At 45.6% G+C, this 12,930-nt stretch overlaps 2 protein-coding genes across 8 annotated transcripts in view; one reads left to right on the top strand and one right to left on the bottom strand.

Annotated features, from left to right (window-relative positions):
• The window catches only part of ERH (ERH mRNA splicing and mitosis factor), an 892,055-nt gene that overhangs the window by 285,794 nt on the left and 593,331 nt on the right, over positions 1 to 12,930 (top strand). The window lies entirely within an intron of this gene.
• SMOC1 (SPARC related modular calcium binding 1) overlaps positions 1 to 12,930 on the bottom strand; it is a 149,939-nt gene that overhangs the window by 40,273 nt on the left and 96,736 nt on the right. The window lies entirely within an intron of this gene.

Genomic DNA, 12,930 nt, shown 5'->3' on the forward strand with positions numbered 1-12,930 from the left:
GGCCAGCAGCTGAGCTGACAGTCGTGTGACACCTAACCCTGCTATTATTCTCATATACTGACACTAAGACCCAACTCTTGCAGGAGCCAAAGTGATCCTGAATCATCTGACAATCATCCCAAGAAATGAGATGTAGCAGGAAGAGAAGAGTATCTATGCTGGATATGTTATTTGCCTCAAACTGGAGTCCAAAACAGGCATCTTTTGATGCCAAACTGTGTGAGTTTGATCTGGAAGTCATTGAGGGAGAATAAACACAGAACAGAGCCACACAATGTCATTTTTTTAATAGCATCACTTCCCCTGACTCTATTAACACCTCTTTCCATTGAATTCAATGAGCCACTGAATTGAGTCTTTTGGCAGCTGCAATGCACATTTGGTTGTGCCTGCCGGATACAGAGTTCATAGTCTAAATAGTCCAGCACAGTGTGCTCAGCCATTCCACACAGGGTGGCTTCATTTTAGGAGTCTTACAGGCTAACAAAGGGAAAGTGAAAAATCAAACATTCCAAGAGGGATGATAGTGAGAACTCAAGTGCATATGGCTTATGTAATATTTTAATACTCAATGTAGGTATTAAAATCCTCCCATATCACAAGAGCTGTATCTCTTCTCTGGAGCAAGATAACTGAAAACATTCTGTTTATTTCTCCCATCATCCAGATGAAAATCTTGGACTGCCCATCTGGCCCAGCCATCAGCAAAGGTGGTCTGCACTCAAGGAGGGCAAAGAAAGTTTTCTGGGGAAGCTTTGCCCTTTTGCAGGTCAAGGAGTTCCACAGATTTCCCAGATGCAGTCAGAGAAGCCCATGAAGCATAAAGCCACGTGCAGGGAAGGAATCTTCCTGCAGGGTAGGGTCACTGAGGGTGAAGAGATACAGCTGGTCTGCCACAGGGAGGTCCTAAGTGGAAATCTTTATGAAGTGAGAAAAGACAAGGTGCCCTGCTGCCAGGAACCACCTGTGAAATCCAGCATTCTCAAAGGCTGGGAAGCCAAGCCAAAGCGAACAGCACCCTCTAACCATCATCTCCGGGCACCTGGGCTCCTGGCTTCTGACCCAGCAAATAAGAGCACCTCTCCTACCAAACACAAGTCCAAGGCCTAGATCCAAGGTCTACATCAGTTCTGTTTCCAGGCAAGCCCTGGAGCAACACCAGGCCTCACACTGGGTCCTGGGGAGAGAGCAAAGTTTCTATGTGTGCTCCTGCCTCCCAGTTTCAAGGGGAGTCACACTCCAGTTCCCCCTTTACATTTAACAGTTTACATCGAATACATCTAACACTCTGGATAAGTTGAGCCCCTCCTTCTACTTCTCTGGATAGCAATATCCTCTTCTGAAACTGAAGGATACTTGCCCACAAAAGGGACCCTTTTTTGTGTAGGTATAAAACACTTTAAAGGCCTATTAAAGGGTATCTATAATTCCATGAGTGCAAACCATCTTATTCAACTGCTTACTTTTAAAATTGGGTTTACAAAATTAAAATCCTATCAAAGTTTTTAAATTGAAAATAAGGTAAACCTTACAACTCAATAACAAGCAACCTTATTTAAATATGGACAATATATTTTAACAGACATTTCACCAAAGAAGAGATACGGATGGCTAATAAATGCATGAAAAGATACCCAATATCATTAATCATTAGGAAGGTACAAATTAAAACCACAACAAGATACTTCTAAACAGCCACTAGAATGGCTAAAATAAAAAGATAGACAATATTAAGTGTTGGTAAGGATGTGGAGGAAATGGAACCCCTGTTCATTGCTGGTGAAAATGTACAACTGGGCATCTGCTTTGGAAAGGAGTTTGACAGTCTCTTTAAAAAGCTAAACATAAACTTTTCAACCCCAAAATTCCACTCCTAGAACCCATCTGGGAGAATAAAAACATGTCCACACAAAGACATGTATAGAAATAGTCACTGCAGCATTATTCATTAAAGCTTCAAAATGAAAACAATCCAAATGTCTGTCAACGGGTGAATACAGAAATTGTGATATATCCATATGGTAGAATACTATTCAGCCATTAAAAAGGAACAAATAACTAATACATGTGACAATATACATGAAGAATCTCAAAGACATTATGCTAAGTGTAAAACTCCAGATGTAAATATCACATGATTCCATTTATATGAAATATCTAGTAAGGCTAAATCTATAGACACAGAAAACAGATCCGGGGGTGCCTAGAGCTACAGGTAGGAGTAGAAAATACCTGTGAATGGGTTCAAGGTCGCTTTTGGGGGTGAAGGAGATGTTCTCTGGTGACAGTTGTACAACACTATGAATTTATTAAACTCATTGGGTAGTACATTTACAATGAGTGAATTTTATGGTATGTAAACTATACTTCAATAAAGCTATTAAAACAAAAAAGGAGGTGTGCCCAAGTCATCACAAATAAATCATCAGGCAGCAGCAGCTAGATTGAGTGGTCCTTAATTTGGGGGAAGACTCTTCCATCCGTTTTAAAGAAAAATATATCTGAATCTGTATATGTATGTGATGATGTTTGGTGCATATTCTTCGCGATTCTTTTGGACCTCAGAGAGTATTTCTCTTTAATACTATAATAATCTTTCAGATTTAGAAGAGGATAAACACTTTAAAAAAAAAAAAAAAGCCAATTCAAAGATTATCCTTTTTCTTACAGGGAGGGAGAAAAAAGGCAAATTTGGAAACACGAAAACAAACAAATAAATAAGGCAAACTGAAAGCATTCTCACGGAGGATGTCAAGAGCAACAGTAATAATAGTATTACCACATTTTGCAACACTCAGTTCCTGGCAGGTAGCTTTCCTCATCTATTCTCACCACTAGCCAGAGCGGAGGGAGAAGCCAGGCAGATAAAAAGAGAATGGAGTAACAATGCAAGTAAGTGATTTGATCAAGGTCCCAGAGGCAGCAAGCAGCTTTGGAAACTGCCTGGTCCCAGAGCCCTGGCATTTGGCCTCCGGAGACTCCCCAACCCCCAGTCATGCCTTGTCCTTGCAGGTGCAGGCCCAGAAAGTTGCAGCCCCCGCATGGGCTCTGTGAGCCTATACAGACAGTGGGTTTGTGTGACAGCACAATTCCTTGCCCTGCGAGAAGGCCTGGCCCACGCACAGACAGCTGGAAGTCACTTCGACCCCCGATGACACCGTTCAAAGCCTCCTCTGTTTGGCTTTTTGATTCCTGATTGACATTCGCTGACGAGGAGAGATAAATGCCGGGCTGAGGACAATGTTGATCCGCTCAGACTATTCTCAGGGAAAGACTTTTCAGAATAACAAACAAAACAAAACAAAAACCCAAAAACATTGGTGTGCTTAAGGGACTGAATAGAGCCCAAGAGGTCCAGGGACGCAGGGCCAGGCCTTTCAAGGGGCTGGCAAGTCCATTGAGGAGTTAATTGTTTGGGTGTACAATGAGTTTATTCTGGCCACATACAAAGAGCTTTCTCTTCCAGGTCCTTCAAAAGCAAATGTCTCAAAGAGGCCAGAGGAGGAATCTGTATTAATGCATCTCTTGGGGTCTCTGAGACTGAGAAGCCTTGGAGAATGAGGAAAAAAGAAACCACTTCCCCCATCCTGAGATGTGGAAGGTCTCTCAACAATCCCAAGTCCCCTTCAATTCTTGGGCTCTCCCCAAACCATGTCCATCACTGGTGACCCTCCCTCATATTCTTTCAGGTTGCCATTGTCCATCTTTGAAAAATACATGGAGATAAACTTCAGCCTGGTAGAAGTGCTGGAAGGTTCTTGCTTTGAAGGGACCACATTTATGCCAGAGCCATCATCCCTCTCCACATGTGACTCTGAGGCTCAGTGTGGAAGTGGAGACGACTCATTCTGGGCATCGTAAGGAGGCAACCGTGTCTGTTTGCAAAAGTCCCTCAAGAGCCTGCCCTGAATCAGACCTGGAGGAGGATGGAATGCTAGGCCACCTCAACATTTTCTGAGATGCATGCGCCATGACCAGCGAGGCTCAGAAATGGATGGTGAACTTTCCTGATTCTGATCTGTAAGAGCAGAAGTGGTCGGGCATGTCAGGTTCTTTCCAAAGCTGGAGGTCAGTGTTTTATATTCCATGTACCTACCTGCATGTTCCCTCCCAAAAGAAGTGAAAACAAGCTGAAAGCTGCCTTTTTGCAGGCAGTTCCCACATCCTCGAGCTCTACAGTCCCCTGAATAAGAGCAAAAACAGAAGGCTGGGGAAAAGGCAAACCAGGGATGGAAGAGGAAGAGGAAGCACCGGCAGCAGAGGAGTCTGATCAGGGCTGGGTTCACACAGAAGACTCGGCTAATGTTTTTTAAACTTTTTATTTTTAAATGATTATAGATGCACAGGAAGTAGGAAAGATAATACAGAGAGGTCCTGTGTACCCCTCGCCCAGTTTTCCCCAATGGTAACAGCTTTACAGTTAACATGATGATATGGGTAAGCCCTTTAATTATCTAGGTGGTATAATTAGCACAAAATCAAAATCAGGACACTGGTATTTGTATAATCCATGGACCTCACTCAGATTCTACCAGTTTTAAACGCACTCATTTTTGTGTATTGTTCTCTGCAATTTTATCCATGTGTAGACTCGGGTAACCACCACCACCATCAGCCTAGAACTATTCCATCAGCACAAAGATCTCCTTTGTGCCACCTTTACTGTTACACTTTCCCTCCTCCACCCCATTCCTCACACCTGGCAACCACTAATCTGCTCTCCATCTCTATAATGCTGCCATTTCTAGACTGTTATATAAATGGAATCATGCAATATATGACCTTTTGAAACGGGCTTTTTTCATGTGCATAATGCCCTTGAGATCCATTCAAGTTGTGGTTGCATATATCAACAATTCATTCCTTTTTATTGATGAGTATTTTTCCATGGTATAGATGGATAGGGGATCCCACCTTACTCACAGCAGTTACCTTTCAAGACCCCCAGTGGATGCCTTCAACTGTGGATAGTACCGAACCCTACACATTCTTTTTTTTCCCATACATACTTATGATAAAGGTTTATTTGTAAATCAGGCACAGTATAAACAATAATAACATAATAAAACAGAACAATTATAACAACATACTTTTATAAGTTATATGAATACTGTCTCTCACTCAGGATATCTGATTGTATTGTACTCATCCCTCTTCATTTTGCAATCTATCCACTTGGTAACAGAGCCAGCCCCAAGTGACAGGGATGGTACACAGCATGGGTATGTTGGACAAAGTCATGATTCATATCCCAGGTGGGAGGGAGCAGGACAGTGCAAGATTGCATCACACTATTCAGAACAGCTCACAACTTAAAACTTACAAATTGTTTATTTCTGAAATTTTCCATTGAATATTTTCAGCCCATGGTTGACCGTGGGTAGGGCAGTACTACTGTGCCACAGTTTGTTTCACCCACTGAAGGACATTTGGGTTTGTTTTTTTTTCTACATTCGGCTATTACAGATAAAGCTGCTTCTTGTTCGTGTATAGGTTTTCTTGTGTGGTCATACATTTTCATTTCTCTGGAATAAATGCTCAGGAGTGCAACCGCTGGATTATATGGTAAATGTATGTTTAGTTGTTTTTCAGAAACTTCCAAAGTATTTTTGCAGTGTGGCTATACCATGTTACATTCTTGCCAGCAATGTATGAGAGGTCCAGTTTCTCAGCAGCCTCACTATCATTTGGTGTTGGCACTACTTTTTCTTTCAGCTCTCCTAATAGATATGTAGTGACATCCTGCCATGGACTTATTTTGCATTTCCTGTGGCTAATGATGCTGAGCCTCTTCTTGTGTGTGTATTTGCCCTCTGTTTGTCTGCCTTGGTGAAATGTCTATTTGTGCATTTGGCCAATTTTTACTTTTTCTTTTTGAGACAGGGTCTCACTCTGCCACCAATGCTGGAGGGATGATCTCACTCGCTGCAACCTCCACCTCCCGGGTTCCAGTGATTCTTCTGCCTCAGCCTCCTGAGTAGCTGGGATCACAGGCGCATGCCACCATGCCTGGCTAATTTTTTGTTTTGTTTGTTTGTTTGTTTGTTTGAGATGGAGTCTCACTCTGTCATCCAGGCTGGAGTGCCGTGGAGCAATCTTGGCTCACTGCAACCTCCACCCCCTGGGTTCAAGTGATTCTCCTGCCTTGGCCTCCTGTGTAGCTGGGATTACAGGTGCGTGCCACCATGCCTGGCTAATTTTTGTGTTTTTTGTTTTGTTTTGTTTTTTTGTTTTTTTTAGTAGAGATAGGGTTTCACCATGTTGAGTAGGCTGGTCTTGAACTCCTGGCCTCAAGTGACTCGTCCACCTTAGCCTCCCAAAGTGCTGGGATTACAGGTGTGAGCCACCATGCCAGGCCACCATTTTCTAATTAAACTGTTTTTTAACTGCTGAGCTTTAAGAGTTGTTTATCTATTCTAGATATGAGTCCTATGTTAGATAAACAGTTTGTAAATATTTTTTCCCAGGCTGTAGTTTTTTTATTGTTGTCACTCTTGTTAATTATCTAACAGCACTTTTTGCAGAGTGAATTTTAAAGTTCAATTTATATACACTATTTTATCATGTTTTGGTGGTGAAGATTTTCTCTTGTTTTTTTCTAAAAGTTTTAATAGCTTCACATTTTACATTTAAATCTGTGATCCATTTTGAATTAATTTTCGTATCAGGCCTGAGGTTTAGGTTGAGGCTTTGGGGCTGATTTGTTGATTTTGTTTGTTTGGTGGATGTCCAACTGCTACAGCGCCGTTTGCTTGTGCATCTATTTCCGGGTCCTCTATTCTGTTTCATTGATTTATGCATCTGTTCCTATTTGTGGAGGAACACTATCTTTAAAACTCTAGCTTTATTCATCTTAAAATCAGGTAAAATGATTCCTCCCACTTTATTTTTCTTTTTAAAAATTGTTTCAGCTATTACTAGTTCCATTGCCTTTCCGAAGAAACTTGAGAATAAACAGACCTTGAATCTCACATGTTTCTTTCTGTAAGCACAGGATCGCTGCAATGGAACCTGAGAGTGACAGACAGTTCCTCGGCCTTTACCACACGCACTCTGTGGCCCTCCGAGCTGGAGACCAGGGGTCAGAAGCAGGCCCAAGGCCTGTCCACCTGTGTGCCCACATCCCTGCCTCTCTGCAAGCTGCTGTGCCACACTGGAACTTAGGCAGGGAGCAGGGAGCAAACGAACATATTCTCATTGGCCTGACAAGCTCTGAGCTCTCTCACCTGGACTTCAGAGGCCCCACAAAGGCACTAGTCAGAGGGCTCAGGAACCCGGCAGAGGGCTTTGCTCAGCTCAGGCCACCCCCTCCAAGGGGCTTTCCTTAGAGGCTCTGGCTACAGGAGCTACCACACAGGGCTGTTTGGAGGGGCCACCTGCCTTCCCTCCCCTGCAGAGGTGGCAACTTCCCTGAGCTTACAGAAGCCTGTTGCTCCCCTGGGAGGATTTTCCTACACCTGAAGATGAATAACCTCCATCATAAAAGGCTAAGAACCATTAGAATGAGAGCTCCAGGAGGTGAGGCCTGGACTTGTACTGTTATACTCATCCCTGGGTCCTTAGTGACGATAACAAGCCTGACATTTAGTAAGTTCTCCATAAATATTTGCTGAGTAAGAGCACCAAGCATAAAATATCAATGGTTACTAATACCACCAGGGATTCAAATGAATCTATGTCTAAGAGGCTCTTTCCAGATCCCTAAATCTTATTTTCTCTCAATCCTTGGAGATGAGGATATGGCAAGAAATCAAACTCTCAGTCTAGTGCTGTTCATGCATAAACTTTTCTTCAGAGACCCTGGAATATGGGCCAAAATGGAGGGGGTTGAGTAGCTGGAGCCAAGCTGGCGGAGCAGTTAGCTGTGGGAAGGAGGGAGACATGGTACATGTGTGAGCACACAAGCACACCCCTTCTGAAACTGACCTCTGCGAAGCTGGTATATGAACATTCCAGGCTTGGTGGAGGCAGCTCGGAGAACCAGAAAGCAAAAGAGCTGCCTCTCTCGGGCTTGGAGCTGCTCAGGCGCAGTTCTGTTTCAGTAGGCAAAGAATCCGAGTGAATCCTTCTCCAGGAAAAGCCATGTGAGCAGAAGCCAACAGCATGGAGGTCATCAGCTGCCCATCTCCATCCAAACCCAGCCCAGCCCATCTGATGGCAATGCTAAGAGATCAGCTACAGATTCAGCCTCCCACACCCCTGGGGGTGCTAGGGGAAGAGAAAAAAGAGGTAGTAGGGAAGAGATTTAAGTCACGTGAGCAGGAGTGATGTTTCACATGTGGAATGTTCCTCGACAGCCAGCCCAACACGGCTCTGCCAGGCTCAGGGCAATGAAGTTCCCCTCCTTCAGGTGTGCTAACACCTCATGAGGGCTGAGGCTGGGAGCCACCCAGTGCCCTGCGTCTGGGATGTTTGCCAGCCATTGTCCCTGTCCTAAGCCTGCCGCTCAGAGCTGCTCCATCCATTGCTTGAGTGACAAGTTCTCCAAGTTGGCAACAACCTGTAGACCCAGCTCTAAAAATAGAGACACAGACAGGGACCTTGGAGAAATAAATATGACTCATTCTTTACTTGGAGCATATACTATGGAACAGCCAGTGGGAGATTTTCTTTTTAAGCTCTGCAAATTAAAGGCGGGTTGGATTTTTGAAGTTCTGCCCCTCTCCAAGACTAGCTTGACAAATACAGAAGCCCGTGCAGAAAAGTTTAGCAGAGTTTGTTAGTATTTTTATTTTTCTCTTAGTTTCTTTAAACAACTAACTCCCAGACTTCTTAGGGGAAAAATGCAAACTGCAGAAAATTCCTGGTGACCCTAAATTTTCACTTGCCATTTATCACAGCATCACCCCATGGCCTCTGAGGTTCTGGGCACTGAGAAGTCAAAAGCTCGCAGAGAACTGCCAGAAATCATTTCACAAGTGCTTTTCCATATCCTTTCATTTAATCACTCTTCATCACTGCCCCCCTTCATCCCACCAGAGGCTAAGAACTTCCTTCCCTCCTTGCACTTCACAAGCAATGAAGAGCAGGGCCAGCCCCTGAACCTGTGTTCAGTTATCCTGGAAGCTCCTCAAATCACCTAGGGTAATTAGCATTGAGACCCCAAAAAGAGTCCCATCAGAAAAATCCACAGGCCTTGGTACAGCCAGGTAAAGCTGCTGCAGGATACGTTTTTGATCTCTGAAACCATTCTGCTTCCCATCTACTTTCCTTTGGATGACTCCAATGAAAACCAAAACTTTACCTCTATCTCTACTTCTTCAGCCTTCAACTCTTTTAGCAGCGCATTTTCAGAGCTAAAGGGGCTGTTTGGGGCCCTCTTCGTCTCTTCTGATATTCCTCTGTAGCATCCATAAAACACATGTGAATGCACGTGTGCACCGTCCCCCTCTCTCTCTCTCTCTCTCACACACACACACACACACACACACACACGTCTCTTTAAGGGCCAGGACCAAAGGATAAGAAGGGGAGGGGGCAGCCAGGATGGGATTGCCCCAGATCAATGGATATTTGAAACTCAAACACATGGTCCAGGACCTACACTGCACGTGTTAATTACCACACATGTGCCCATAAAGGAGTCCGTTAAACACAAGGGGCCCAAAGAACAGAGTGAGGAAAGGACATTCCAAGGGATTAAGTAAATAGTCTGAAGTTTTGACCCTCCTCCCCTCCTGGAGCACGTGCATCTGGGTAAGATAACAGTGCCTCCCCCTCCTTCCCCCACTTCTTCCCTGGGGCCCCACACCTGTGGGTCCAGGAGCCACAGCCACCCAGGCATCCTGTCTCGGACCAAATGGCTGTGACCTGTTACAACCCAGCCTCTCTCCCTCCTCCCTTCCTTCTGCTGTCTCTCTGGGCCTCCTCCCCCAGCCTCCTTCTGCTCTGCCTTTCTCCTCCTCTCCTTCAGAGAACTAATTCCTGGCTGGCGACCAGACTCTCCGTGGTCACACAATACATCTTTTCATTCCTTCCAGTCTGGGAGGGACAGCCAATCCCTCCCAGCCCGGTCAGGGGAGGATATTTAAAAAGGCAAGAAGCTAGGGAAAGAGAAGCCTGGGTCCCGTCCTTGCCCTGCTGTCCCCTACCACTCACACCTCCAGACCTCTGCCCTACCTCTTTTCTGGCCATACCCCTCACCCTGCACAAGCGTGCAGACCTAGCATCTCTTTGCAGCAGGCCTCAGGGAAATAGATGCCTCCTAGGAAAACCCGTGTGTGGGCACAAGTTCAGACAAGGGGCCTTTGTGTCTTCCCACCTGCTGCCTTCCAGAGCACATTCCATTCTTAAGTGGCAGCTGAAAGAGGAACCTTGGCTGGTCCACACAGGATATTACTAATGCCCTCTCGCACCCTGTCCCCATTCAAACCCCAGCTTCCTGGACAGGTGTGGCTTCAGGTGTGGCGTCCTACAGGTGGCCCGAACCTGCTCTTCACTGCACTGCCCACAGGAGACAAAGAGAAGAGGATCCAACACCTAATCGGATCCTTCAAAGTACAGGGAAAGAGAGGCCACTAAATAGAATTTAAGACTCCAGGGGAGAATGAGTCCTAGCATTCCCCACCAGGGCCTTGTCCTGACCTTTGCACAAAAGAGGAAGCCTCTGCAGAGCCACCTTGGAGGAAGGGACCCATCCAGGGCAAGGGAGTAAAGAGCTGGGAACTGAGAACGGCTTATCCCTCTGAGATAAAGGCTTCAGATTCTATCCCCCATTTCCTGCATCACCCCTGGAGGAATCAGGCTCCTCTACCCTCTTTTGGCTCTGGAAGCTGACCCTAGAGCTAAAAAGGAACAAAGGGTGCTCACTGCTCGACTGTAAAAGGGAACAAAGGGTGCTCACTGTTGACTGTAAACTGACATCCCCAGCCCCCACCCTCCCCGCCGCCTCTTCTAACTGGACCAGTGAGAGCCTGGGATGACCACGGGTCTGTCTCTCATTGCTGTCCACAGGGTGCAAAGCCACATCCCCCTGGAAAGCACTTCTCTGTCCAGTTTAAGAACCAGAATCCCATGGCTGGCAGTTGTTTAGTGTGTGTGCACTTTATTCAGCATCATATACTCAGATCCTTTAGGAGGAGGGGAATCTGGGTGGTCAGTTTGGCGTGATTGCCAATTTTTCTTTCCTACCACCAGGACCTCATGCCCAGGAATAAAGGTGATGTTCCTGAAGATTCCCATTACAACAAGCAAAACTAAAAGCAGTGCATGCCTGTAGTCCCAGCGACCTGGGAGGCTGAGGTGGGAGGATTGCTTGAGCCCAGGAGTTTGAGGCAAGCGTAGGCAACATAGTGAGATCTTGTCTTTAAAACATAAAAATTAAAAATGCTATGCTAGAAACACACACACACACACACACACACACGCGCAATAGAAAACCTGAAGGCATCTTCCTTTTCCAGTCCCAGTAAACACACGCTACTCACAGCGTTGGTGATTTCAGGTCTTTGTAGATTCTCTCCCCACTTCCCCACCTAGGAGGGAACCACCGACACTTATGGCAGTTTCCTCCTGCCCTGGGAAGGACCTGAAGAAGCACTTCTCCCCTTTTCCAACTACTTTCTCATTTCTGCCCAGAGGCCCATTGGTCCCTGTTTTCTGGTGGGTGGTGGTAACACCTGTTCCACTTCCACATCTTCTTGGAGCACCTGCATTTGGGGGCAGCAGGTTCTCCAGATCCTTATCTCCTGCATTCAGAGTGGGTGACTTCGCCTCTTCTTCCTGTCCCATGGCATAAGCACTGGAGGCAGGGCCCAGGGCTTCACCTTGGTCTCCCTGCAATTGTGTGTGCACAGGACAAGCCTGTGAACTTCACAATAACCCTCAGCAAGGCCAAGGCTCCACATGGGCCCTGATGAGCATGTAGTTTCCAAGGCCTAGATGCAGGTGGGAAGGCTCAAACTCGGCCTGAGATGGGAGTCCTGGAGAGGCGGCACACAAGATGAAATGCACACCTGCTTTCCATTCAACTACCAGCTCTGCACGTATGCTGTCCTGGAGGTCAGTGGCAGTGAATCTTAAGCCTCCAACTGTCTTCCATCCTAAAAACTATGATCAGCATATTCCAGGGACCTATTGCTCATATTGGCTGGTCCAATAAACAGCCCTCAGACAGATGCCAGCTAAGTAACTTGTGGGGCCCAGTGTAAAGTAAAAATGCAGGGCCTCTCATTCAAAAAGCAGGGAAAAGTGCCACTCAAGGCACTAAAATACAAAGCTTTGTCCTTTATTCCATAGTCTCTCTCTCTTACCTTGTCATGGTGTTATTTTAATTTGCTACTTAGTATTGTCCTAGATAAAGAAAAATTAAAATTTTAAGCATGCTGTGGAAGACACATAGTACACCTCACAAAAGCTTTGTGCTAATGGGGTGACAAGGTTCAGCAGACACTCATGTGATGTGTCTCTCCTCCACTCACTTGCCTCTTCACTGTCCCATGGAACTCAAAGACAGAATTATTCAGAATTTCAGGATAACAACTGCACAGGTTGCACACCCACAAAGCCACCTCACCCTAGTGAAGAGAATCTGGATGTGCTGGGACAATTATGAAGGAGGATCAGTGAAGGGGGAAAAATGTCCAAATGTGCTTACACAACAAGAGAGTCAAGGGCAGACTTGGGCACCCTACCTTCCTCATCCTCTCTGGTTTAACGCTGGCTATACTGGTAGTTGATTGACTGAGCTCCCCACGGAACCAAGACTCCCAGGGCTCACATTCTAAAGGTCCTTCTCAGCTTTGGGCTCTATACTCACTCACCTCCCTCAGGAATTCTGGGAGCTTGGTGTCCATCACTGTATGAGCCTTACTTACCTTAGGTGCTTCAGAGAAGAAACATGGAATAAGAATGGAGAAGATGTTCTGCAGGACACATTACGCTTTCACCCCAAGCTCCTTCTATCTCATCTAAGAAATCCTGTTTGGACCA

This window comes from Macaca thibetana, chromosome 7 (assembly GCF_024542745.1).
Source record: "Macaca thibetana thibetana isolate TM-01 chromosome 7, ASM2454274v1, whole genome shotgun sequence".
Classification (NCBI taxonomy): Eukaryota; Metazoa; Chordata; class Mammalia; order Primates; family Cercopithecidae; genus Macaca; species Macaca thibetana.